The following is a 10,490-nucleotide window of genomic DNA, read 5'->3' as shown; positions in this document are numbered from 1 at the left end:
AAATCCACGTTTTATTCGTAAGAGAAATTTGAAGTGTTTCAATGAGCAGGCTTTCTTTCATGATTTGTTTTATTTTGACTGGAGCAAGATTGAGCTTATCCCTGATGTGGAAACTGCCTGGATATTCTTTCATGATGGTTTTTTCCCAAATAGTAAACAAACATGCACCATTCCGCAGGTTCAGGGTTAAAGGGCGGGATAATCCATGGTTTTCTTCTGAGCTGTCTTGTATTATTCACGACCGTAATCTAGCCTGGGCTAAAGCAAGGAAATCTTGTTCTGATGCTGATTGGCTTATTTTTAGGCAGTTAAGAAACAAGTGTTCTTTTCTTCTCAGGAAGGCCAAGTCTGAATATTTTATGTCTGTTACCACTGATAACCTGAATGACCCTAGAAAGTTTTGGAATGCTATTAAGTCTATGTCTGGTAACAGTAATGTTAATGAATTACCGTCATGTGTTTTGAAGGACTCTGTTGCTATATATGACAAAACTGAAATGCTGAATTGTTTCAATGAGCACTTTGTATCATCTGGTAGGCTGTTTGATTCAGTGTCCTCTGTCTCTGTACAACCCTGTGTGGATGAACCAGTGTCCTCTGTCTCTGTACAACCCTGTGTGGATGAACCAGTGAGAGCTGGTCAAACTTTTAGTTTTCTGCCATTCTCAGTGCAGGTGGTACATAAAGCCCTGAAATCCTTAGATCAAAGAAAGCCTGCATGTCCTGATCTTTTGGATCCCTGCTTTTTAAATCTGGCAGCTGATTTCATAGCTGAACCACTTACATATCTGTTCAATCTAACCCTGGAATGTAATGAAATTCCAAAGATCTGGAAATCAGCATTTGTCCTACCACTTTTAAAGGGGGGAGATCCAACTCTTTTAAATAATTATAGGCCAATCTCAAAGCTGTCACCCCTGGTGAAAATACTTGAAACCCTTGTAAGTGAACAGCTAAAATAGTTTTTATTTACTAACTCTATTTTATCAATGTATCAATCGGGCTTCAGGAAGAAGCATAGCACAATTACAGCAGCCATGAAGGTTTTAAATGATATCACTGAAGCCCTTGACAAAAAACAGCACTGTGTCTCACTTTTTATTGATCTCTCTAAGGCTTTTGATACAGTTGATCATGCTATACTAAGGCAGAGATTGTTGAGTGTAGGTCTTTCGGAGCATGCAGTTGCATGGTTTGCTAACTATCTGTCTGATAGAACTCAGTGCACTCAATTTGATGGGCTTATGTCTGTTAAATTGTCTGTCCTGAATGGTGTGCCCCAGGGCTCTGTACTTGGTCCTCTCTTATTCACTATTTATATTAATGATTTAGACAAAAATGTCCAAAATGCACAACTTCATTTTTATGCTGATGATACTGTTATTTACTGTTGCGCCTCATCTCTTACAAAAGCTTTCCAGAACTTGCAAACTGCTTTTTATACTGTTCAACATACCTTGTGTCAATTGAAGCTTATCCTCAATACTGACAAAACTAAACTAATGGTGTTTTCTAATGCAAGAAATAGACCTCTGAACCTTTCACCTGTTACTACCTGTCAGGGCAAGGAGATTGAGGTTGTAACCTCATATAAATATCTTGGAATTCTAATTGATGACGGCCTCTCTTTTAAATTGCATATTCAACAACTTACAAAAAAATTGAAGCTGAAATTGGGATTTTATTTTAGGAATAAGGCCTGTTTTTCTTTTGAAGCCAGAAGGAGGCTAGTATCAGCTACATTTATGCCTTTACTAGACTATGGGGATATTTTATATATGAATGCTTCCGCTCAGTGTTTGAGATCAATTGACACTCTTTATCATGGTACTTTGAGATTTATTTTAAACTGCAAAACCCTTACGCACCACTGTACTTTGTATACCAGGGTTGGCTGGCCTTCTCTAGTCACTCGTAGGCTCAGTCACTGGTATACTTTTATTTACAAAGCCATTTTGGGTTTACTACCTTTTATTTGGGCATTTTTATTGTTCAGAAATGTGGTGGGTACTCTCTTCGTTCACTGGACTTTATCCTGCTAACTGTTCCAAATGTCCGAACTGAATTTGGTAAAAGGTCTTTTATGTACTCTGCGCCATCGTCTTGGAACACCTTACAAAATCATTTTAAACTGGAAGAACTTGTCCCGATTGGTGTTTTTAAATCTCTGATGAAGGATTTTGAGGCTGATTCCCTGACCTGTCAATGTCTTTAATTTGCTGTTTTTTATATTGTTATACTCTTGTGAATTCATGAATGGTTTTTACTAGATTACTTGTAGTTTTTCATGTTGTCTGTCTGTAATTTTTTGTAATGACTTGGTGCTGCCTATCTTGGCCAGGACGCTCTTGAAAAAGAGATTTTAAATCTCAATGAGCCCTTCCTGGTTAAATAAAGGTTAAATAAATAAAATAAAATTATGGATAAGAGCGAGAATATTTGTATTTGTCAAACAGCAGTCAAGCATCGATCTGATCATGATGTCTCCAGAATATGACCCTCGATATTTATTGGAAAGGAGCATCAAGCTCATCACCTTGCACTTTCACCACCCTGTGAAGTTCATCATAATTTATTTAATCTGTATCCTGATAAAGTGCATGGTTTCCTGACGAGTCGTAGTGGGAGGACCACACATGTCATCGCGTGACTCCAAGTTTACTTCGATATTATGGTTATTGTATCAATATTTGCGCATAAAAGCGTTTCCTCCTACATTTCTCGCATAATAAATTTTACCGACACAAATAGATCCCACATTGTCTAGCATATTTTGTTTTGTGGACATTTGTCAAATTTACCGATACATTGTCTGTTTCCATCAGGCCTGTCATTACATTTTTTATCCAACATGTACTTTATGCACATAAAAATGTTGGATGGAAACCTGGTTAGTGATAAAGCTCCAGACTTCAAACCAATCATAGGGTACTACGGGGTAACTAGCCCCCTGGGTTTAACCCCCCCACCCCTGTAATTCACAAAAAGCCCACCAGACGTCACCAAATTATTTTTTCTACCAACACTTACCCTGGTTGCCACTGCTCTTGCTCTACAAAACATTTCCTCTGTGTCATCACAACCTTTGGAGATTTTGTGATAAGTTGATCTAATTTTTTTACATTTGGAAAAAGTTGTAGATATATTCCAATGAAGTTAGATCTATAATTGTTTTTTAAATATACAAGTAGGAAAGCCTTAAGATAAATAATCCACTTGTGTAGAGAGAAAATGTAGATACTTTTTGAGTAAATTAGTAAGATGTTGGATGAGTGTGTTGAGGGCAACCCTTTATGGTTATGAATGTGTTTCTACCTGTCATTTAGACAATGACTAGCCCAGTTAGCGCTAGTTTATGCTAACTTGCTAGCTAGCAACTTCACTAGCATATGAGTGCTAGCTAGCAACCTTACTACCAGATTGTCTGAGGTAAAATATATAAAAAAGATAACGTAACTTAATTGCAGTTGTAAATGTTTCCACTAGTGACTGATAGCTTTACAGTTAAAACAACTATTGCAAACCTTTTGCTCCTGAATGTGATTTTAAAGACTGCTGTGATTTAAAACCTTCCATTATTTAAATAATATTAAGTGCAATTGTACATAATGGATTGTATGGAAACGGAACAACAAAGAAAGAACAAAGGAAAAAAAAAAAAAAAAGGACTTAACATAAAATCTCCTCATAGTGCGGATATTAATGGTGACATGTGCAACACCATTTCCCCCCCATATTTTATTTTAATTAAAATAAGACAACTAGACTTAGCTTTTAAGTATTACTAACTAAAGAATTTCTAAATAAAACGGATTAAATGGATTTTAACACACTTCTGTGAAACCCTATGCCATAATCTTCTACCGGGGTAACAGGCACCCCCAGGGACCAGTTACCCCCGGTACTTAAAAAAGCAGTTTATTCGGCTAAGCATGACCTTCATCAACATACCATTTTATTTCTCCAAACATTGCTTTTTTGTGTCAGCAATTAGACATACGCCCTAGTACCCTAATATGCCTATGCAATGGTTTGGGTCATTGAGATGGTGTTAGAATATGTGACCCATGTCTTCCATGATACAAGGCCAACTATGTCAGCCAACTCACAGCTGGAAAACCATCACACCTCCTTGGAGCAAATGGATTTGGTCTCTCTTTGCATATGAGAGCAGTAGGTGCCTACAGCCACAAGACAGCAGTAGCGATCTATGTTAAAATGCATGATACAGTTTTCATAGGACTTGATGGATGCTGTGTAGAATTTGTTTTCGATGGAGCGCGAAGTTAACATATCTCTTTGCTGCTAATACTAATGTTAAAACACATCTATCAACACGTCTTATTGAAGACTAGGGTAGGCCTAACTCCAAGACAATGTCCATTAGACCTTTGCCTACGTTATAGCCTGCTTAGGCCTACATAGGTGTTCCCATGGTGGGCCAGTATGAAAAATGTATGCACTCACTAATTGTAAGTCGCTCTGGATAAGAGCATCTGCTAAATGACTAAAATGTAAAATGTAGTGGTGGCCCCCTTTGCAGCACCAAATGCCAACTAAACTGTGAGGGTTCATTTGAATTCAGCCTTAATTGACTTTGTCAGAGAAAACAATAAAAGCCATCAGGGACTCTCAGCAAGAATAGATGCCTCCATCTATTACATATCTGTAACGATCCCGGCAGTCTGAGTCGGGTCCTGTCTGTGGACTAGTTTTTTCTGCTCGTGATCTCCAGTTTCCCGAGGGTTCTGGAACGCTCCGGGGAGCTCTCTTGATTTCCGCACCTGCATCCCATCAGCAATCTGCACACCTGGTCCTGATCATCACCCTTCTTAGGCTCTGGCCTAACATCCATTCCCTGCCGGATCGTTAGCCATGAACAGTAGGTTTACCAGAGTATCAGTCTTAGAGCCTAGCGTTAGTTTTGTTGTTTTTGCACCTTGTTGTTTACTTACCTCCGTTTTGTTCCATCTGCAGTCACCCGTCCGGAACCTTCATCCAACCTCTGCCTGGTGGTCGGGCGGCTGCCGACCCATGATGGGATCAACCACTGCACCCCCAACAACTAATCAACGCCTTCCGCTCTGTTCCCTGGATTATTCAGCATCACTCTTGAATTGTAAATAAACACTCACCTTCGTTTCAACTTACCTTGTCCTGGTCTGCTTCTGGGTTCTGGCTTTGCAACTCGTGACAGAACGATCCGGCCAGTAATGAACCCAGCGGACCTGGACTCTGTTCGCCATGCCATTACCCAGCAGGAGAAGATGTTGGGCCATCATAGCACGGTACTACAGGAGATCGCGTTGTCAGTTCGGAACCTTTCTACCGGTCTGACGGAGGTCCAGAACCAACGACAGGATCCCTGCATGGCTTCATACCAGGGGTTCACGGCCGAGATGAGGAAGCTCTTCGACCATTCCGTCCGAGGGAGGGACGCAGCTAGGCGCCTGTTTTCGCTTCGCCAAGGAACTCGCAGCGTGGCCGACTTCGTGATCGAGTTCAAGACGTTGGCTGTGGAGAGTGGGTGGAATGAGGAGTCTCTGCAAGCGGCCTTTTACCAGGGTCTGTCGGAGCAGCTCAAGGATGAGTTGATCTCCTATCCGGAGCCTTGTGACCTGGACAGCTTGGTAGCCTTGTCTATTCGGGTGGATAATCGAGTCCGAGAGCGAAGGAGGGAGAAGCAATGGGTTCCGTCCAACCGATCAGCTTCTCAGGTTCCAGTCGGGTCGTCAAACTGCGCGGCTCGCTAAAGTTGGGAGGACTTTTAGCGAGCCAGTTTCGACCTCTCAATACCTCTGTCAGACCCCGTTTCCCGGCTACCCTTATGAACAGGAATCAGAGCTTAGCGATTAACGCTTTTATCGATTCAGGTGCCGGTGGAAGCTTTCTAGATGCCGAGTTGGTGGAACAGCTGGGGCTTTCCAAGGAGCAATTGCCGGAAGCCATTGAAGCTACCACTCTGGACGGCAGTAGTCTGGCACGTATCACGATGAGGACTGAACCGGTTAAGATGCTGTTGTCGGGGAATCATTCTGAGATGATTTCATTCTTCATTCTGCCGTCTTCCCATGTTCCTCTGGTCCTTGGATACCCCTGGCTGAAGGAACACAATCCCACGTTCGATTGGGTGACGGGCAAGGTAACGAGTTGGAGCCTTGATTGTCATGCTAACTGTCTCAAGACTGCCTGTCCCCATTCGGTTCCCAGTCAGGTGATTGAGGCTAAACCCCCAGATTTGTCCCTGGTTCCCGAGACATATCACGATTTGGGGAAGTTTTCAGTAAGCAGAAGGCTCTGTCACTCCCTCCCCACCCGACCATATGATTGTGCCATCAACCTGTTCCCTGGAGCTGTCTACCCCAAGGGAAGGTTATACAGTATCTCCCGACCTGAACGTGAGGCTTTGGAGACCTACATCAAGGAGTCCCTAGCTGCTGGTCTCGTTCGTCCCTCGTCATCACCCCTGGGGGCAGGATTCTTCTTTGTGGGTAAGAAGGATGGCTCTCTTCGACCGTGCATTGATTATCGGGGGTTGAATGACATCACGGTCAAGAACAAGTATCCCCTGCCCTTGATGAGTTCTGCCTTCGACTCCTTACAGGGTGCTACGGTGTTCACCAAGCTAGACCTACGCAATGCGTATCACATGGTCCGGATCAGAGAGGGGACGAGTGGTTGACGGGGTTTCAATACACCGATGGGTCACTTCGAGTATCAGGTGATGCCGTTTGGACTGACCAATGCTCCAGCGGTATTCCAGAGTATGGTGAACGACGTCCTGAGAGATATGATCGGTCTCTTTGTGTTTGTTTACCTGGATGACATTCTGATCTTCTCGAAGGAACCTTCCGACCACGTCCAGCATGTCCGGCAGGTTCTGCAGCGATTGTTGGAGAATCGCCTGTTCGTGAAGGCCGAGAAGTGCGAGTTTCACGCCCACACGACATCCTTTCTCGGGTACATCATCTCCAGGGGAGAGATTAGGATGGACCAGGAGAAGGTTAGAGCGGTTCTGGAATGGGCCCAGCCCGGTACGAGATTGCAGCTCCAGAGATTTTTGGGGGTTTGCGAATTTCTACCGCAGATTCATCCGGGATTACAGCCGTGTGGCCGCTCCGTTAACTGCCTTGACTTCCAGTATCAGGACCTTCAAGTGGAATCCGGAGGCGGATCGAGCGTTTCTGGATTTGAAGAGGCGATTCACCAACGCACCGATTCTCTCTCAACCGGACACGGCCCGTCAGTTCGTCGTTGAAGTGGACGCGTCTGATGTGGGAGTTGGCGCCATCCTGTCGCAGCGATGCTCCACGGACAGTAAACTCCATCCCTGCGCCTACTACTCTCGTCGCCTTTCGCCTGCGGAGAGGAATTACGATGTGGGTAACCGGGAGCTTCTCGCGGTGAAACTTGCCTTGGAGGAGTGGCGCCACTGGTTGGAGGGGGCGGAGCAACCGTTTATTGTCTGGACTGACCACAAGAATCTTGCTTACGTGCAATCGGCTAAACGTCTCAACTCCCGTCAGGCCAGGTGGGCGTTGTTTTTCGGACGATTCAAGTTTTCCCTGACGTTCCGACCTGGATCTAAGAACGGCAAGGCGGACGCCTTGTCCCGGATGTTCTCCAAGACGGAGGAGAGTGGGTCCAAGACCGAGACAATTCTCCCCCGGAACTGCGTCGTGGGAGCAGTTATGTGGAAGATTGAGGAGGAGGTGCTGGCGGCCCTTCGGACTCAGCCCGGTCCCGGTAACGGTCCACCCGGTCGGTTGTTTGTGCCTGAGTCGGTTCGTCCTGCTGTCCTCAAATGGTTCCACGCCAGCAAGATGGCTTGTCACCCTGGCGTGGCTCGGACAATGGCGTTTCTTCGCAGACGTTTTTGGTGGCCTGCCATGGCCGAGGATACTCGGGGTTTTGTTGCTGCCTGTCCAGTGTGTGCGCAGAATAAGAGTACCAATCGGCCCAGCTCTGGACTACTTCACCCCCTTCCTATTCCCCGGCGACCATGGTCGCATCTGGCCCTGGACTTCGTCACTGGGTTGCCCGCTTCTGAGGGGAACACGGTCGTTCTGACTATCGTGGACAGATTCAGCAAGTTCGCCCACTTTGTGCCAATTGCCAAGCTTCCCTCTGCCTCGGAGACGTCCGAGATCCTGGTTAGGGGAGGTTTTCAGGGTCCACGGGTTGCCCAGTGATATCGTTTCCGACCGTGGCCCTCAGTTTACCTCTGCTGTCTGGAAGTCCTTCTGTTTGGCCATTGGAGCTACAGTCAGTCTCACATCTGGTTTTCACCCCCAATCCAATGGTCAGGCGGAGAGAGCCAACCAGAAGATGGAAACCACGCTACGCTGCCTGGTCTCTTCCAACCCCACCTCCTGGGTCTCTCAGTTGCCTTGGGTTGAGTATGCCCACAATACTCTCCCCTACATCTGCCACTGGGATGTCTCCCTTCCAGTGCCTGTATGGCTACCAACCTCCCTTGTTCCCTTCTCAGGAGAAGGAGCTCTCAGTGCCCTCTGTTCAGGCCCATATTCGTCGTTGCCACCGGACCTGGCATCGGGCCAGAAAGGCACTCCTTAGAGTTTCGGACCGGTATCAGCTCCAGGCGAATCGTCGCCGGATCCCCGCTCCCACCTATACCATCGGAGATAGGGTCTGGTTGGCCACACGGGATCTTCCGTTACGGACTGAGTCTAGGAAGTTGTTACCGAAGTTCATTGGTCCGTTTGTGGTGGAGAAGGTGATCAATCCAGTGGCAGTTCGACTCAAACTACCGAGGACGCTCAGAGTCCATCCCACCTTTCATGTCTCCTGCCTCAAGCCGGTTTTCCTCAGTCCTCTGTTGCCTCCTCCGCCTCCTCCTCCTCCTCCTCGGATGATCGGAGGTGGTCCTGCCTACACGGTGCGACGAATCATGGATTCCAGACGGCGGGGCCGGGGTTTCCAGTATCTCGTGGACTGGGAGGGGTATGGTCCGGAAGAGAGGAGTTGGATTCCGCGGCGACAGATCCTAGATGCTGACCTCATCCGTGACTTCTACCGCCTCCATCCTGGCGCTCCGGGGAGTCCGCCCGGTGGCGTTCGTCGGAGGGGGGGTACTGTAACGATCCCGGCAGTCTGAGTCGGGTCCTGTCTGTGGACTAGTTTTTTTCTGTTCGTGATCTCCAGTTTCCCGAGGGTTCTGGAACGCTCCGGGGAGCTCTCTTGATTTCCGCACCTGCATCCCATCAGCAATCTGCACACCTGGTCCTGATCATCACCCTTCTTAGGCTCTGGCCTAACATCCATTCCCTGCCGGATCGTTAGCCATGAACAGTAGGTTTACCAGAGTATCAGTCTTAGAGCCTAGCGTTAGTTTTGTTGTTTTTGCACCTTGTTGTTTACTTACCTCCGTTTTGTTCCATCTGCAGTCACCCGTCCGGAACCTTCATCCAACCTCTGCCTGGTGGTCGGCGGCTGCCGACCCATGATGGGATCAACCACTGCACCCCCAACAACTAATCAACGCCTTCCGCTCTGTTCCCTGGATTATTCAGCATCACTCTTGAATTGTAAATAAACACTCACCTTCGTTTCAACTTACCTTGTCCTGGTCTGCTTCTGGGTTCTGGCTTTGCAACTCGTGACAATATCTCTATCCAATAGATCTGGTTTAATGTGAATTGATCATTGGTTTCTCTGTTTATTGAACTTGAAATTCAGCAGAGAAGAAGGACTTGTGCATTTCTACATACATAAGGAAATAGACAAAGGCTACTCTATAGTGAAACAATCAATCAACAATACTTGTTAACCATCTCTGCCTGTTCACTGTACTATAACAATCACTATCTTGCCAGGAGCCTATAGCAAGTTTGAGTGTTTATGCTAATGTTTGTGTGCATGTGGGTGTGTGTGCACGTGCATTGTTAGGTGCATGCATTAATGCGTGCATACATGTTTTTGTCCATTTCATGAACTTGTTGATAATTGTAAAGTTGATGTTGCAATATGCAGACATATAGTTTATAGGTTTGATGGGAAAAATAATTGGTGAATATGTTAGATGTTATACCGGAAATAGGGTAACAGGGTTCTTCTAAGACATATACTGTATGTGGTTGAACAGTTGAAAAGATGTTCTGACGCACAAGCGCCTGTTCTGAAGGACATTACACAGCACTTGGAGCTGGTGAGGTCTGAGCTGGGAGGGTATTTTATTAACTGTCATCTCAACTTTCTCCTCTTCACTCCCATTAAGAAGGTCAAACGAGGGCTTTATCGTTTGATAATATAGCTGTTGTGTGTCTGTCTGATTTAGAAGAAGAAGAAAAATCTAGCATACAGAATTTCTTATTCCTGCTTACTCATTTCACGGTACAACACTCTCTGTGGAGTCAGTCTCTCTCCCTGAAGCTGAAATTGCAAATATGACACTGGAAATATGGTATATGGTTATTGGGAGATCCGCAGAGGGGGGAATATCTATCCTCCTCCACTTTGTATGACAACTG

The sequence above is a fragment of the Coregonus clupeaformis genome, chromosome 34, assembly GCF_020615455.1.
Source record: "Coregonus clupeaformis isolate EN_2021a chromosome 34, ASM2061545v1, whole genome shotgun sequence".
NCBI lineage: Eukaryota > Metazoa > Chordata > Actinopteri > Salmoniformes > Salmonidae > Coregonus > Coregonus clupeaformis.
This window is presented reverse-complemented; position numbering follows the sequence as displayed.